Genomic DNA, 19091 nt, shown 5'->3' with positions numbered 1-19091 from the left:
TAGTTGCACAGTAAAATTCCTCTAACTGGATAGTAAAGATCCTCCGATTGCTCCGTAAAAACTAATTAGCTGTCTTTGTTAAGAAGTAACTTTGAAAGTTTTTATGTACGCTGTTTTTAGGAAGGCGCCATATTACCATTTAAAGGGTACATAAACAATGCTATCTTCTTAAAGGGGTAAGGGTAGGTCCACACAGGTCAGATTTGCAAAAGAATATTTTAGGAAGAAGTTCATAAAATTCCACAGGAAAATCTGCAACGGCAAAACCACAGCAAATTGTGCTGATTTTTATTGCAGATTTGGGTGGATTTTCTGCTGCAGATTTTCAGTTGGATTCTGAAAAGAAGGAAAAAAAAGGTGTGACACGCACAATTGCAGATTTTGCTGCAGGTCCACAGACACTGCCATTCTGCCGAAAACAAAAAATCTGCACCGGGGGTCAATTTCCGTGCGGAAAATTTCAGCACCACGAGGATATTTGTTAAATGGGTTATCTCATAAAGACAACTTATCTCCTATACACAGGATAGGGGATGTGTCTGATCAGCGGGGGTCCGATGGGGCTTTCGCCAATTATGAGAATGGAGGCTCTTCCTACCACTTTGAATGGAGCAGCAGATACACATTCACAGTGCTCCTCCATTCAATTCTAAGGGACTGCCAGAGATACTCGAGCATAATCGCTCGGCTATATCTAGCAGGCCTAAAGAGCTGAATTGAGCAACACTGTGCATATGTGACTGGCGCTCCATTCAAATGAGGGAGAATGAACCCCTTTCTCTTGATCAATGGGGGCCCCGGTGGTCAGACCCTCCTCTGACCCGCTAATTGGACAATTATTTCTCAATAAGTTGCTTTAATAGGACAACCCCTTTAAAATCTCATCCAGTTGCCTGCTATGGTATTGCGCTGCAGATTTTTCCAGTGCACATGCAATAGAACAATCAGTAGCAGTTTAGTTCTGATTAGTAATGGACTTAGCCTACCCCCTGGTTAGGAGTCTATTTTGAGCAGAGCTAAAGTAAGGACGTGCGTGAGAGAGTTCCTGCAGATCAGACTCAAGTCTCTGAGACTTTAGCTGCCAGTGAAGAAACTTTACCATCAGAGTAGTTCTATAGCAGGGATCAGAAACCTCCGGCGCTCCAGCTGTTATAAAACTACAACTCCCAGAATCCTTCTTTCACCGCTGTGGGAGTTACAAGAACAACCGAGTAAGTTTGCATGCTGGGAGTTGTAGTTTTACAGCAGCTGGAGTGCCAAAGGTTACTGATCCCTGCTCTATAGGGAAGAGACCAGACATCTTAGAAGGTCAAGAATCATTACCGCCATGAAAGATAACGTCAGTAAGGTACTGCTTATAAATGGCAAAAGACTTTACTGCTGTGGAAAGGGAATACTGCTTCAGCACATGCCACACTTTGAGACTGACCATCCAATCTAAATCTGTACCCTTCAGCCTAGGAATTACAGAAAGGGTTAACAAGTACAGTATATCACGTGTTTGGTTATTTGGAGAAACTGCAGTGTTTTTAGAGAGAGAGACAGGGAGTACCACTACTACCATCATTGCTGCATGTACACAGCTATAAGGAACATACCACTCTGTGATATACCTTATAACTGTGCCTTTGATGCTGTATGAACTACTACTCCAATTATCTATTCAGGAAAGAAAGACTTAATTTACTGCAACCAAAAGGACTTGGTTATTGACTCCCCCATCCGTCCGCCGGCCCCTGCATCTGACCTCCTGCCTTGCTCTCTGCCAAACATACCTTGTCAACGGCACCCCACTTAACACCAGGCAGGAACACCCAAAGTGCCCAGGATGTGTCCCCTGAGGAAAGTAAGGATGCATCTTTCATTGACTGCACGGCCCAGGGAGAGCCAGAGTGAAGACTGAACTTTGAGTACTACTATCACCATCATAACCACTAAAAGTCCTGCCATCTTCATCTCCTCTCTGGGTCGCTGCACTATAACTAAACTCCTAGGGTTGACTCATCCGGTCAAACTCTATCCCAATGCCTTTTTAGGGCATATGGACTTCATAACATGGGTTCTCCTGCTTGTGTTGGCACCACACCTACACAGCTCTGTCCACTGTGCAGTCAACAGAGCAGATTCTTTTATTCTCAGGATGGCCCTCCACCCTTTCACTACATATGCATGCTCGGCTGAGCAGAGCAGGTGCAGTCCTTCGGAGCAGGTAGTATCTGCAAATGGTTTCTTCTGTAATATTATGTTATATATTGTTATGCTATCTATTGCTGTTGGAATAACCCTGGCTCAGTCCTTTGCAGGAGGCTGAGTGGGGATCTAGGATCTGCCCAGCTCAGTCAATGAGTCTAGACTGGAGTTGGAAAAGAAAGGAAGCTGTGCCACGTACATCTTCCCCTTAGGCCTCAAGCTTCCGGGACTAACAGATCTCTGTGGAAATTACTGCAAGATTAACAGTAGGATAGAAAGAAAAGGAGAAAGACAAAGAAGAGAAAGGGGAGAACCTGGCCAAGCATAGGAGTCAGCAAGGTATTCTGCTACTACAGCCATTCAGACTTTGCTGCAGGTGAGGGACACTGTTAATACACCCTTCACAACTGGATACATCCTGGCCAGGAATCTGCATGGCCAAGCATAATGAGGGACACTGTTAAAGGGTTATTCCCATTGTAATCTGATAGGTGCGTCCCACCTCTGGGACCCACACCTACATCAAGAACCCGGGGTCTTCCAGCTACTACCTTCCCTGCACCGTTCTCGGTGTAGGTGCGGGTCCCAGAGGTGGGACCTGCACCTATCAGACAATGGGGGCATATCTTAACAATGTACCCCCATTGTCTGATATGGGAATACCCCTTTATGACATCCTTCGCACCTGGACACATCCTGGCCAGACGTGCCTTCAAAATCTTGTATCCCACACTGTGTAAAATTGGACCTGTGTTTTGTCATAGTTGGATGTACTGTACTTCTAGTCCTATTTTACAGTACAGTAAAAAGAGATGTTATTCTTCTAACGCTGGCTTGGTTTCCTTGCACCTACATCATACGCCAGCCATTGCACTCTACACTCCCTGCCTTGCACCTATCCAAACACCTAACATCAAGGGCACACCAGCTGCCATTAGGCAGGAGCCCCAGAAACATGATGTGCCCGAGGAAAGAAAAGGTGCCCCACCCTTTTGCTGCACAGCCCTAAGGAGCAACGGTATGAGGACAGCCGCTCTAATTGACTGGGACAGCCAAAGCCCTACCACTCCCATCCTCCTCTCTGGCTTCTCATGGGCTCGCTGCACATGCACAGGTATGGGGGGATGAGTAAAGGAAGCTGGCGAACGAGCTTTCAGCCAGCAGTTATCTCATCATGTGTATGCCCAGAAGATTTTACCGGATATGAAATATGGCAATTTGGATGGATTTATAAGACGCAGATGCTAACTGAAGGTATTCCCTTGTGCACATCTGGGATTATTTTCCCATCTCCAGGAACCAGCTTACGCTCCAGCTGCCATAAAGTACTGACATCAGAATCCACATGAAACCTATTAACTCGGTTGCTGCAGTAGGCATGAAATGATGCACTTTGTGGAAAAGTACTTTTTCATGCATTGATGGCATCAAACATTAAGCTAATCTGCCATAGAGGAAAAAAAGGAAAAGCAAGTCATACGGTAGGTGTCTTCACATAATGCCGTCTTATGCAAATCACTCAAAATATGTCTTATATATATGCAAATGACGAGTCTTTATCTCCATAATTGTAAGAATGGATCATGTTTGAAACTCAGTGTCTAATAGAAAATTCAGACCTTCAGTGTTTGTTTGTTCCTTTTAAGAAATAAGGGCAAACCTGAAACAAAAAATCCATAGGACCGAACAGTAATATACACCAGGGTCCACAAGGCCTTATTTATCAAGACTGCCTTTGTTGCCCATAGCAGCCAATCAGTGCTCAGCTTTAATTTTTCCAGACTAGTTAGAAAAATGAAAGCTGAGCTCTGGTTACTCTGGACAACAGATACTGTCTTGACAAATGAGGTCCATGTATAAAGTTGGAGCTGTTCTTCATGGCAACTCTAGCAGATCAACCAACTGGAACCGGGAACCAAGGACTTGCGCCCCTGGCATGGTTGCCAACAGTCCAGAATTTGCAGAGAATGTCCCTTATTTTCAGATAGTCCTTGCAAATTTGTGCTGTCCCATGCTGAAAATGGGTGGCAGTCATGTAGACCTTGCCCCTAAATGGGTGGTTCCTCACAGTTTGGAGCATTCCCAGGGGCGGTTAGTCCACAGCTGGCGCCTTCTACATCTGGGTTTCCACTGAGGTACAAAGCAAATTGGTCAAGAATCAGATACAAATTTATATTGTTGTATAGTGCCATGTAATAAACCCTAATTAGCTAGGGAGATTGATGGACTTATGGTCCCAGGAGCACCAGGGATATTACTGTTAACCCCCTCAGCCCCCTAGACCATCAATGATATGTATAAACTCTTAACAACTCTATTTTACCCCGTATATTACCATTGACTTCTTCACCACCCGATACCACCACAGATATTAGTTATTAACCTCTAAACCTCTCCAGATCTCTAGGGATATTACTAGAAACATTATCTTCAAAGTGGTTTTCTGGGGATTAAAGTGGTGTTCACATCTGGGACACATGTCATATCCACATAATATGCCATAAATGTCCGATAGGTGCAGGTCCCATCTCCTATCTCTAAATTCGGACCCAGTCATGAATTGAGAGGTGGTCACCGATGCATGCCTCTCTCCATTAACTCCAATGGGAGCCTGGAGAATGTGGATATGCCATAAATGTCCTAGATGGGACTACACATATTGATGACTTCCTAACCTAAGGTTAGGTCATCAATAAGAGATTTGTGGGGGCCGCTGCCGATCAACCGTTCGAAGGGGCTGCGGTGCTTGGGTGAGCGCTGCAGCCTCTTAGTTGATTATCAGGCACAGCGCAGTACATTGTATAGTGGCTGTGTTTGGTATTGCAGCTGAATCCTCTTCACTTAAATGGCACTGAGCTGCAGAAAGGCCAGGTGACCGATAGAGGTAATGCCACAAGCCCAAAGCAGAAGGCGTGCAGTTTCTTATGCACTGCAACTCCTTCAAACAGCTGATCAGTGGGGATAGGTCTTCAGTATTTAACATATATTCTGGAAACCCCCTTTAACTCCTAACCCATTCTATGTGAAACATGTATGATGTGAAGGCGTGAAATCTCATGAAAGGAGTATAATGTAGCCTTGTATGCGACCACAGTAAACATTTTTACTATTATTAGTTATAATTCATTCCTGTACTATAATACTAACAGCAGGTTGACCATGAGAGCTCCCGTCATATGGTATCGAGCAGAACTCAGGTGAAATAATTCAGCCTGAAAAGCTTCCCTCGTCTACGGAAAACACTTGAAATGCTTTTCTGAGTGCATTTGGGAGATCAAAACAACTGACTGCACAAGCCATTAAACTTTGCCTAATTGCCCGCATAATGGACCCTGTTGTGATGTAGGATTCTCTCTGTTACTGAACGGTATAGTCCAGCACAGTGTCCAAACACAGAATTTCAAAAGCAATCTACTATATTGGCCTCCAGCTGGAAACGATGGGCAGATATTGATTTTGGGATAAAAATGTGTGACAAATAAATTTGTGTAATGCAAGATTTGGCGTGTCTCCCCCTCCCACCCGTCTCAATCATGCTGGGACTGATTTAACCTTATCTGGAAAGCGAGAGCTCCTGCGGCGCCTGAAAGTAACAGTAAACTAAACAAAATGGATTGCTCCCCCATGGTGAAATTGGGACATAGTAAATTGCTGCGCACATCCAAGTATATTAAGGATGGAGCAAGTAAACAAATTTAAAGGGTTCTGTAAGCAGGATAAACCTGCTGAGCTAGGTGTACTATGTGATAGGGCTGATCCTGCTGATTAAAAGGATACCTGGATGGCAAAAATCCATTTCACCGTTCCAGAGAAAACAGCATTTAACTTCATATGCAAGTTATGGCTCCAGTGCACAGAGGGGCGGACCCTAGCTCCTATGCCTTCCTGTGTTTGCCACTCCCCCTCACTGCACTGAACTTGAGATGAAGCTCTGTTTTCTCTGGAATGGCACCATAGATTTTTACTATCCAGGTATCGTTTTATTCAGCAGGATCCGCCTTAATAGGCAGCTTGCCTGGTTTAATAGGGTTTAATATAAGACTATTAAAAGGGGCCATGGTCACACTCCATTGAGTAAACAGATCAAAAACAAACCCTTTCAGTTTGCAGCTGCGACAGCCAATCAGTGTGCAGTGTAAATTGTTAATGTATTGTACTTTATGCACTGTGTTTTTCCCATAAAGTTGTAAATGGAGCGGGAGGTTCCTAGTGGCTAGGCAGGGCTGGCTCCACCCTTTCTTCTCTAGTCAGTCTAGTGGGAGCTGTGGATCAGAGTACAGCAAGGGGGCAGAGCTGAGCCAGGGAATACTTCCCATGTAGATTACAAAAGTAAAAGTGACAATTTATGTGCTAACCCATGAAGGAAAGAGGTACTGGAAGCAGCACAAAGTTGAGTGACCTTACAAGGAGGATTGCAGAGCACTTGTCAGAGAAAAGTAAATGCATTTAAATTATGGCTACAGCCTTACCTGCATGTGGTGGGATCAAATAAGCCTCCGGCTGCCCATCATACCCAAAGGACAGAAAGGGCCCTCTGTTCAGAGACCGTATTCCACTGACGATACCACAGAGCTAACATATAGCTAGAGTGAGCAGGATAACTCACTCCCCATGGTCGAGTTGGAAAGACTGTGCAGACTATTGGGAGGAGCCTTAGCCCTCTATCCCACATATACAGACTTGGGAATTCCTTATGTCAGTTATAAAGGTTGCATCTAATGTGTACAGTGCCTGTGTGAACTATTTATAAACTGCTTCAGTGATGTACACTGGATTTGTTGCATGAAACCTGGCTTCATTTTTCACTCAAGTTTCAGGGAAACTTGTTATTGAGTTTTTGTGACTGTTTAGGTTACCGGGGTGATGGACTGGGTACATCTCCTGTTAGTAAAGAGTAAAAAAATCTACTAGAAAGACGTGTGTGTGTTTGTGTCGCAAGCACCGTAGGAGTGGAGTAGATGATGGGAGTAGTAGTGGCTCTGGCTGCAACAGTTATTCACAGTGGCAATCCTCGTGTCCATGCTCGGCCATACAGGTTTTGGTTCTTCTTGTTCTTTCGTCTGCAGTAAATGCAGTAAAGATAGCTTTCTTGATGCAAAGCTCCAAGAGTGAGCACATATTCTTTCACTTGCTCAGCTAACACTAGAATCACACTGTCCTACAAAGGCACAGTCAGGACTGTTAACCCTGACTTTTCCATACAAAACTTTAAAATACAATACATTAGAACAATAATGTTTAAATAACAAGAAACAATTTAGCAAATACCTTATTCTGGCGTACTGTGAGAGTTCCTGCAGACCAGGCCAAAGCTCAGAAAACTTCAGTGAGGCTACAGCTGCCAAATAAGAAACTTCACCAGAATACCCCTGAGAAAAGGAGCTAAGAAGGTCTAGAACCTAAACAGTCTGTGCAAGCTTTAGATAGCAAGGTATTCGCTCCTATATGTCATAAGAGACTTTGCTACTGTGGGAAGAATTATTGCCTCCAGCACCTACCACACTTTGAGAAGGACTGGCCACCCGTGTCTTACATCTGCACCCCTCAGTCTGGGAATTGCAGATAGGGTTAACAAGAACCTAATTGCATGACTGTGGTTACTGTGGAAAGACTGCAAAGTGTACTTAGACAAGGAGTACTACAACTACCATCACTGTTGCTGTCTATACATTGTGATATAAACTTTGGTACTGTGCCTTTTGCTGCTATATGGACTACTGCTCCTATCATCGACTCAGTAAAGACAGACTTTATTGCAACCAAAGAGCTTGGTTATTGACTCCACCATACATCCGCTGACCCCATGCCTGTTCTCCTGCATTGCACCCAACGACCTAACAACACAAAGGACGCCCCACCTAACACCAGGCAGGAGCCCCAGAAAGTCTAAGGTGTGCCACGAGTCCCTTTACTGTGTCAGCATTAGGCACAGATAGTATAATACTTGCCAACAGTCCCCATTTTGGAGGGGTCGTCCTGCAATCTGGACCTCAGAAGAGTTTGGGTTTGAGCCAATTTACATTGAAGGGGCCCAGCCACTTCTGGTCAAGCAAGAACCTGAAGCAGCCAGTAATGAGACTGCGGATTAGTACGCTTTTTTTTTAATTGGGCACAAGTTTCAAGGATTGGGATGGTCAGCTTATAGGTTGACAACCCCTTTAACAAAGTGAATCAGGTACCGTACACTAAGTCTTTGTACTGGAAAAATATGCATGCTTTAATACCCTCAGTGCAGTCTCACCTGGGCCCTTGTATTTTAGGGGCCCCTCTACCATATATGTGGATACCATTATTATACAAGGCCCCTGGTTCAAGGACTAGCTAGATTTTGCACAGGGGTCCAGAAGCTTTAGGTTACGCCTCAGATTACCTTAGCTTCTTAAAGTTTGGTACAGTTCTACACACCTCATGAGATGCAGATAAGTTTCTTTGGAGATAAGTTTAATTACAAGTAGTCTTCTATTTTGTGTATACAGCTCCTAGTACAGATTGATATGTCTTCATGGTCACATAATACAAACCAACCCTGATTCCTTCCACCTGTTCCTTACTATTTGGTAACATGCAGAACAAGGGTTATCAAGAATTATGGGACAGGCAATGGACAGAAGAAAGGCTTCAGAATCAGACTACACATTTTATTTGTAGTCTGTTACCACGGAGACACATACATCTGATTAGAGCTGTATACACAAAGTAGCACTGTATGCTAAACACAACTATTCACAAAGTTGCTTTGTTTTTCATTTTACATGTATTGGAGCAATGAAAAAATGGTTGACCAGATGGACATAGGGTTTGATATGTTATTCTAGTCTTACCCTAAGGAGTAGATTTTAGATAACATTCAACGTCCAATAATCCAAAACATTTGATTATGAACTGCCAACCAAACCAAGTAAATCTGGACAAAACATAACACGTTCTTCAGAATATTTTGGCTTCTTCTCGTCAGCACATGGATTTTTCTTTGTGTTATTTTTGGTTAACCAAGCTGCAAGACTCAGCTGAAAACTGCTTTGCTACGAGAATAAAATGTAGCACAGCCATTTACAAACTAAATTAACATCTCAATACAGAATCAACAAAGAACTGGAGGAGCTCAAAATAGCCCCTGTGAACACCTGGACCCGAAAAGGAAGGCAAAGAAGAGCTTACACCATCCGCAGCATGCTGCAAAAACATTGATGTATGGACAAAAACTAAATCTACATCTAGCAGAAGATGAAATTTGGGCTCCTTCAACAAAGTTATACTCAGCTGGTGACTTGGAGGGCACATGTGGCCCTCAGGTGTTTGCAGCGCAGTCTTCATATTGCCGTCTCTATTGCAGTCTCCAAGTGCAGTGTAGGGTGTACAGTATTACCTTCTCCAGGTAGTAGTGCTCCTGTCAGAACCATTTATAATAGAGAAAATTCAGAAGGGCCTTTGGATCTCCTAAGGCACCTGGGCCTATGTTTGAATCCCCTATAGCTCACAACTTGCCAACTTTTGGCATCCAGGAGATAACATGTGGGCCTTAAGGAGAGTGTTGATGCTCCCCTTTTCACCTACCACACATACTTTTGCTTCTTTTTGGGATGCTTTGCACCCCCTTAAACATATTTGGGAGTTAAGGCTGAGTATGATGATGTGCAGCGCCACATACATACAGTATGCAGTTCATGGATCGCTGAATTCTGGGTGAAAGCAGCCCTCTAAGTGATGACCAGAAGAGATATGTCAGCTCTTCGGGGAACCTATCGGACATTCTGAGAGGCTTGATAAAGTATGCTATAGTTACCCCCGTTTCCACCTCCAAAAAAAGTTGAGAGTTGCGGGTGTATCTACCTGCTTTTAGCAATTTAAAATATGAGGAGAAAACACAGACCATGAGGATTAGCCCTTGTCCCAACCTTGGTTGATGGTGTTCCCCTTTCATGTAGTAGAGGGCTACTCATTGTCTTGTGTTGACTACCGCTGCTCCATCCTCATCCCCATCATAGTACTGCTCTTCTCCACCACCTCCAAGACTAATCTAGTGCCACAGCTCTGAATCACCTACAGTTGGAGGAAGTAACCGATTACACAGGATGATGGAGCCATTGTAATTGCATACATCATGTAGACTATTGTCATGCAACACTAGGCAAATTTATGCATATAGATAATTATTATGGAGAAAGCCCGAAAAACCAGCACTGGTTTCCGAAATGATGAATTTGCATTGCCTAGCCTGGAAACTTCTCAGCTGAGAGCAGGACTAGGTATGTACCGGTTTTCTGCCTGTAAATGTAAACAAGAGTGTTCTCATTCACTGACAGCAAACACAAATATTACAAATGTTGAGGAATTAACCCCTTCCCAACCACCCACCATAAATTTACTGAGGATGTCTGGTCTTTAAAAATAGCGACTGCTCAAAAGCTTAGCGGATGCCATAGCCACCAAGTGCCTGCTGTTTTACACAGCAGACACCTAGAGGCAATGTTCATGATCAGCAACAACGCAGTTCACAAACATTTAACCCCTCAGATGCCATGGCAAATTGTGACTGAGAGGGCTTTCTACGGGAGTGCTGCACTCCTAGGGCCTGAACAGCTCCCTCGTGCCACAATCGGGGGAGCCGTTTGTTCGTTGTGGCAACCTTGAGCCTTTTAAAGGATCCATAGGAACATAATAAATCTCACATAGACTGCAAGTCTATGGGAGAAGTGATCTGACGACTGCATGTTTAAGTCCACTACGGGGACTTAAAAAATGTAAAAAAAAAAAGTTTAAAAAAAGTTTTTAAACATATATAAAAAAAAATAAAAAAAAATTCAAATCACCCTCTGTTCCCCATATTAACAATAAAAATAAATAAACAAAGATCATAGGCATCGCCATGTCCCAAAATGCCCATACTATTAAAATATAAATGGATTTATCCCGTATAGTAAATTCCGTAATGGTAAAAAAAAAAAAAAAAAATGGCCGATTTGCCATTTTAACATCCCTTCACCAAAAAGTCATACACAAACCAAAATGGTATCAATAAAAACTAAAGTTATGGGGGTCAAAATATGACAATGCAAAGAAAAAAACATTTTTTATTTTTTTTAAAAAGGTTTTCCCTTCACAGACAATGGGGGCACATCGCTAGGATATGCACCCATTGTCTGATAGGTGCGGGTTCCACCTCTGGGACCCGCACCTATGCTAGGAATGGAGCGGGGAGAGTGGTGGCTGGTCTGGCCACTGCCAAACGCTCTCCCCATACAAGCATGCGCAGCCACTGCTCCTATTCATTTCTATGGGGCCAATGGAAATAGCAGAGTCAGTAACTCTCTCCCCTCCGCTCTTGGCGTAGGTGTGGGTCCCAGAGGTGGGACCCGCACCTATCAGACAATCGGGGAATATCCTAGCGATATGCCCCCATTGTCTGGGATGGGAATACCCCTTTAAGTATTAAAACACAAGAAAACCTATACAAATGTGGTATCGCTGTAATGGTACTGACCCCAGAATGAAGGTGACAGGTCAAGTTTACCACTTAGGGAATGCCGTAAAAACTAAACCTATAAAACTATGGCAAACTTGAGCTTTATTTTCAATTTCAATTCCATCCAATTTGGAACTTTTTTCTAGCTTCCCACTACATTGTATGCAACATAAAATTATGCTATTCAACAGTACTTTGTTCTCAAGAAAAAAAAATAAAAAATCATGTGAATGGAAAAAATAAAAAAGTGATAAATCTGAGAAGTCAGGGAATAAAAAATGAAAAGTATATAAGAAAGTTCATTAACTGTCACAACCAGACAGCTGAGAAGCTCTGACAGAGGCCTTTCAGAACCTCCTCCTTGAGTTTCTGTGTTGTGGTATTCAGCTCCTCCTCTCCTTAGCCTCTCTCAGCTGTCATGTGTTGGACTAATTGCTTCCCTTTAAATTCTTCCCCAGAAGGCTTTTCTGGGCGGCTTATATTTCTTCCTGGAGTATGTGTGCATGCCCATCTGGTTCTCCTCTCCTCTACAAAGTTAAGTGTTAACTGTTATCTGTTATTTTCTGTTTGCTGGATCCCAGGTGACCCTGACTCCCTCCGTGTCTGGTGTAGAGAGCCGGTGGTCGTGTCCCCTCACTATTGTAGGGTGCTCAGGGGTTATATAGTCAAGGTACGTGGATATGCATACCTCCACCATTCGGATCTATGCATAGGCTAAGCAGCCAGGGAAAGTCCCAGGTCTTCTACAGGGGTCTCCCTTTGGTTCCTTAGCTTTTGGATCCAGCGAGTCATTTATGCATGTTGTTTTGCCTTGTTTCCTGTACACATTCCGTGACATTAACAGAATGATTACGATTCATTCACATAAAACTGGAAAACCCCTTTAAGATCATGCTAGGATGGACTGCTGGGAGAGGGGAGGAGAGAGCTTCTACATTTGAAGTGTAGACAGGGAGCTGCTGTAGAGATCACTCACTGTAAAATACTCATATAACAAAGAAGGCAACCCAACAATTTGATACGAGACGTTAAATAATTGGTGAACACATTATGGCCACGATGCGTTAACCCTAATTTACCTTCAGAATTAATTACAACCAATTTAGTATCACGCCTACCAGTTAATGTATGCAATCTTTCTCAAGTATGACAGGGTAATAAACTACACACCATTTACCAGGTCAAATATCAAGCCAGCGGTAGTAAAACGGAATCATTCCTAGGCACAGATCTCATAAGTTAGCGTTACAACCCAATAACGGATAATATATAATATATATGTATTACTTTCCAGCTGACTTTCCGTTCAGTCAGCACACCGGCTGTCGTATCTGATCAGATCTCTTTAAAAATGTAACATGTTGCCTTTATTAAACCCCCCTACAGATCGGAGATGCTGCAATATTTATGGTGCGCGAATTATGGCAGCGTTATTTATTATAAGGGAGATTTGGGGGTAACAAGTTGTAGGTGCAGCATCATCAATATGGGTCCTTGTCAGCTCCCTGATTATTGAATAGATTTTCTACACTCCTGAAATTAATATTGGCCTTTAGTACCGGGCAGTAGATTGTTACGTAAAATAGTATTAATCAAATGAGCCGACACGCCGAGCCCATAAGGAAGATAAAGAGATCTTCATTGTGATATGGTAAAGAAACACAATGACAGATTACGCCTGGGTTATTCATGAGAATGAGTTTGGATGAATTTCATGTTGCAATATCATCTACGAACAGATGTAGCAGGTTTGAATTTATCATAAATTGTGTTCTTTCACGCACTGGGTGGAGAACCAACTATGGACACCTCAACAATCAAGAGAATGGGAGTCCTGGGGTCCGAGCATGGGCACCACCAATCCATTCTGGGTACTGCCCTTGGCTTTCTTTGGCAGTTCTATATATGTAGCTGGCCAGCTAAGACCTGTCCTAGGTTGCTAGTATAGCTTATATGTGTATACAGCTAAACCTGGCAATAGACTTAATACAGTTCCTATGTTTGTGTGTTAAAGACAAAAGCAGAGTTATTTACTGTGACATCACGTTTTGGATGTCATATAACTGTTATATTTTGTGTTCACGGAAGCAAAAAAAGATAATATGCCTTTAAGATTCATTTTGCAATGTAGGGTAAGCTCAGTGACACAGTAGAAACAACAGAAAGCATAGTGTTAATCTGTTGTTGCTGGGCAGAAGTCTATACCAATCACAGCCAGCTTCTCACGCAGCAAGAGTTTTCACCAATCACAGCCAGCCTCACACACAGTCTGTCTGGGAATTCCCCCAGCTCCTGCTGCTAGAATCATTATTCACCAGAGACAGGAGCTGAAGAGACATTCACTCCACTGAGAACTGAGTTTTATGGGAACAAGAGGCCAAAATAGGTAGTTAAAACAGTTATATATTGTTCATATTGTTAGTATTGTGATTAGAACTGTATACTAAACTAGATATATATGTGTTTACTTACAGTTCCACCTGTCACCGCCAGATCTTTGAGAAGTTCTGATAGACGTTCTTCAGTACCTCCTGCATGATGTTCTTTTGTTTTGGTTTCGCTTTGACATCTCTTCTCCCTCTCCCAGCTGTCATCTATTAGCAGTAATTGCCTCCCATTATATCCCCTCCCATACTGCCTCACTTTGCGGTTTATACTACTTCCTGGATTGTGTTCACTGCTTGAAGTTGCTACTGCTGGTTCCTCAGATAAGTCTATTTTCTGTTTTTGTGTTTTCCCTGTTGGCTTGATTCTAGGTGACCCTGACTCCCTCTGTATTTTGTGCAGGGAGCCGGTGGTCGTGTCCCCTCAGATTATAGGGTTTGCAGGTGTCACTCAGTCAAGGTACGTGGACATGCAACTTTCTATCATAGAGATCTTTGCATGGGCTGAGCAGTCAGGGAGAGCTCTAGGGCTTTTATAGGGCTCACCCATTTGTTCCTTAGTTTGGGATCAAGTCAGTCGGATCTTTATTTGTTACTTCTTGTTTTCTGCAACACCATCCGTGACACCACCAATTGCAACCATGCAATTGCAAATACAAATACAATTTCAAATTGCCAGCAAATTCAATTGCAAATACAATTGCAAACTACAAAGTTCATGTGAGGAATATGGATTATTATTTACTGACAGCCCTGATTGTCAGTTGATTCACCTTTTGGCTTGTACACAGGCAGTGCACATGCAAAATATGTTCCCACCCCCCAGCCATCTGATTGTCAGCTAGCAAGGGAGAAAGCCCCAGGGGGCCAGGCTTCAAGGAGGCCCCAGGTGGATACTATCACACCTCAACCAGCCAGTTTGAAGGCAACCAAATCTGCAGGAAAACACCCAGCAAGGGGTCTCAGCTCTTGCCCAGGATCAAGGCTACCATCCAGACATGTTGGCATCTACATTTCATAAGGAATTATAAATCGCCCGGCCATCGCAGGCGCAAACCGGATACATATTTGTGTCCCGGTTGCCACGAGGAACGTGCCCATGTTCTTGATTTGATAGTGGAATGCCAGGGAAGGGAGATATACATATCTTCCCACAGAAACCAACTAACAGTACCATATTTGGACTCTACTTGTAGCCGGAACCCAGGTGGATCCGTTGGTCAAACAACCATCTCCCTGTGACATTCTGGACTATAGCTATGAACCCTAAAGGGTTTTGTGGGTCATTTGCAGCCATCCAGATAAAGGGGGGGTGGACCCCTCCCAAAGGCCGGGAGGGTAGGGGCCGGCCACAGGTTAAAAGGCTTGTGCCAGCAAGCGGGCGTGTCTTTCTCTGAAGAAGGGTCACATCGTGTAATTTGTTTAAGGGGACCCAGGAACTAGCGGAGATCACTGCCCTTCATGTGACTACAGCAAAGAACACACCACAACCGAAAGGAACTTTCATCTTACCCGGTAACTGACTTTTGCTCTGCTTAACCCTATTGTACCCATATAACCTGTATCTGTAACCTCAGACCACTGCATATATTGTGTTATATCTAGTATGCCCTTACGGCGATTAAATATATAATTTAATCTTGTGCTATGTTGTATCTCTATCACAAATCCCCACGTCCGTGTTTTGGCCTAGTTATAAGCTACCGCGGGTTGGTTTCTCACCCTAGATAATCCTGTTAGCGGACCGGGCTTATATCAAATGAGAAGCTGGTGGCAGATACCCGGGCTGAGTCAGCGCTGTTTTCACTGCGGCAGTGAAAAGGCTCTCTCAGATTGTTGTTCTCTGTGCCCGCATGAACAGGAGGTGTCTGTGTAAACTGTACCAAGCTGACCTACCTGCTCCTCTGGAGGGCGTAAGTTTTTGGTAATCCGTGACCATACCACGTCTCGTGAGCTCGACGTAGGTGACGTCAAGCGGGTACGAGGTGTGGTATTCGTCACAGTTCACAATCCAAATTCAAATTCCATATTGCAATTCAAATTGCATACAACCATACCAGATCATACTCAACCAATCTGCAAATAGTTATTGCAAACTGCAAACCCAGTTTAGCCAGTAGAACTGTTAGACCTCAGATATACCTCTCAGAGAGATCATAAAGTGCTAGAGTAATTACAGAGTAATAGACAGTCTGGTTAGACTAAAAGTCAGAGATATCAAAATTCATCTAATGCCACAGCGCAAAAGGTACTTCATAGTGCCGCGCCTGCCACAGTGGACCTATAGCCCTCAGAGGGCGAAGCGATAGCGCTCCTCAACTTGCACAGTAAAGAGCGCATTAGAGCAGCAGAGCGCCAGCATATACCGCCGCTCAGCAACTGTTCCCTTAGTGAGCAAGCAAAGGCACCTCAGCGGAGCTACCATAAGGGCCATAGAACATGTGCATTAGTCAAACTGCAGCCGACTCTTAAAGTGGCAGAACGGCAAAGGCAAGATAGTCAGAGAAAGAGCGCCAACCCTCCTGCGTTCCCTAGAGAGAGTAAGAGACGCATGGTGGGAGGCCAAAATCCAGAGCTAGAGTGCCTGCACCGCTATCCATGGAGAGACCACGTACTGGAGTCAGCTAGTTTCCTGCCACTAGGCCCAAAGCCTGCAGCAGCGTATCCAAGCCAGCGCATCCCAAGTCATCACAGATCATCGCAAGTCATTACAAAGCATTGCAGGTCTGCACAGAGCATCACAACTCAGCACAGAGCATCGCAAGTCTGCACAGAGCATTGCAAGTCAGCGCAGAGCATCGCATCACATCAAGAAAAAACAAGTCTCCTTTAAGACAGACATTTGTTCCAGCAACCTTCAGATCACAGTATCCTGTTCTTCAGAATAAGGTCAGAGCTTTCCTTTTATTACTTATCATTGCATATAGGCTTTGGCATAAAGAGACATTTTTTGTGTTCAGAAATAAGAGACTTTAAATAAAACAAAGGACAGTTTGTACTACACGGACTCTAAAGCATTTAAAGTGAAAGTAATTTATTTCTGCATTTTTCAATATTGCATTTAAAGTGAAAGGATTCTTAATATTCATATTGATTGTCAGTACTGCATTTAAAGTAAAATGTCTGAGCCTAGTATTACCATGCCACTGTTAGAGGATACAAAGATAGATAGAGTAGAAGTTGAAGAGCAAGGGAAAATGTCTGAGGTAGAAGATTCTTTTTCAGCATTAGTCTTGCCTCAAACAAATATAGCCCAAACAGGTGAACTAAGACGTTCATCACGTGCCAGAAAACTGACACCAAAGATGTTGGAAAATTTGGAGCAAGAAGCAGCATTAAAAAGAAAAAAGTTTGCCAGAACATATGAGAAGTGGAAATCATACATTAAAGATATTCGTAGAAAGCTAAAGCAAGAAAGTATAAAAAGGAACTTGAGTGATATGGTAGAGACGGTAGAAGAATCTGAATCAGAGCTTATGGCAGCATATGTCAACCTGCGGTCACTTACGACACCTTCCCAGCATATTGTAAGGAACATGGACACATGTACTGCGGTCACTAAAGATTTAGTAAAGCTCATGAGAGAACTATCATCTGCAGCAAACTATGATGAAGTTAAAGCAAAAAGAATGAATGAGCTTTTTATGAGAGACTATGCTAGGTCCTTAGGGGGAACCACAATCTCAAGTGTGACTTCCTTTGCTAGCAGAAGTGCCACCCACATATCAGAGTCCTCAAATACTTCAGCCAAAAGAAAGGAATTAGCTGAACAACTTAATTGAGATGGAAGCTGCCATTGAGGCGCAGCGTCAACTGATGGCTGAAAAGCAAGCTGAAAAGGATGCACAACACCATCAAATGAAAGCTGAAATGGAGGCACAGCACCATCAGATGGAAGCTGAAATGGATGCACAACACCATCAGATGGAAGCTGAAATGGAGGCACAGCACCATCAAATGGAAGCTGAAATGAAGGCACAGTGCTATCAAATAGAAGCTGAATTGAAAAGAATGAAAAAGGCAGAAAGAAGTTACGATCATAGAAGCCAGACTCAGAGTACATGAGGAGGTATTGAGTCAGAGTAGTCATAGGTTCAAATCTGTACTAAGTGAAAATAAAGACTCCTACTTTCCTTCATATGCCCAGGAGAATGGAAGGAAATCTCCAGCATGTAGTGAAATAAGTTATTATCCTTCCTCATAAAAACAAAGAGAGGCCTAGTCCAGTGTTAGGAAAAAGGTGTGTGAATTTACCCTCTATCTCTTCCGGAAAAGGACTGACCTAATTCAGAATCAAGTGAGAAAATAAAACCGGATGATTCTATTCCTAGATGCCACGGCAATGCTCAGAAGAATGTTACAACCATTGTCCCAGCAAGACCACATAGAACAGTCCTAGCTAGACTTCCCGTTCCGGAAACCTACTGTATTTTCAGGAGATGTACTGAAGTTCATAGAGTGGAAGGCAATTTTTTAAATGATCATTGAGCATCATTGCTTCCATCCAGTTGACAACTTATTCTACCTTCAGAGATATGTTGGTGGAGAAGCCAAGGAAGTTCTTGAAGGTAACTTCTATAGAAAAGACGAAGAAGCCTATAAACAAGCTTGGGAAAAATTTAATGCAAGATATGGTCATCCTTTCTTAGTACAAAGAGCCTTTAGAGAAAAACTGAATAACTGGCCTAAAATAGGTCCTAAAGAACACTTCAGACTTCAAAAGTATGATGACTTCCTGCAAGCATGCAGCAATGCCATCCCACATGTTCAAGGACTGGAAGTACTGAACGACTATCTAGAAAACCACAGGATGCTAACTAAGCTACCTGAAGAAGTGGCTTCTAGATGGAATCGCTATGTGACTAAACAGTTAGATCTAGGTAAGAACTTTCCAAGTTTTAAAGAGTTCTCTGAGTTTGTCAATGAGGAAGCACGGATAGCATGTAATCCAGTAACATCATCTTACGTCTTAAAATCCTTAGAAGAAAGGCCTGCAAGAGAGATAAGACGTGCAAGAGCAACTACTGTAGCTTTGCAACCAACACAGCAGCTAA

At 43.2% G+C, this 19091-nt stretch overlaps 1 protein-coding gene across 1 annotated transcript in view; it reads right to left on the bottom strand.

The window, feature by feature from the left end:
• GRIK1 (glutamate ionotropic receptor kainate type subunit 1) overlaps nt 1–19091 on the bottom strand; it is a 248600-nt gene that overhangs the window by 204651 nt on the left and 24858 nt on the right. The window lies entirely within an intron of this gene.

Source organism: Bufo gargarizans, chromosome 3 (assembly GCF_014858855.1).
Source record: "Bufo gargarizans isolate SCDJY-AF-19 chromosome 3, ASM1485885v1, whole genome shotgun sequence".
NCBI classification, from domain to species: Eukaryota; Metazoa; Chordata; class Amphibia; order Anura; family Bufonidae; genus Bufo; species Bufo gargarizans.
The sequence above is the reverse complement of the archived record's forward strand: the minus strand, read 5'-3'. Positions and strand labels throughout refer to the sequence as shown.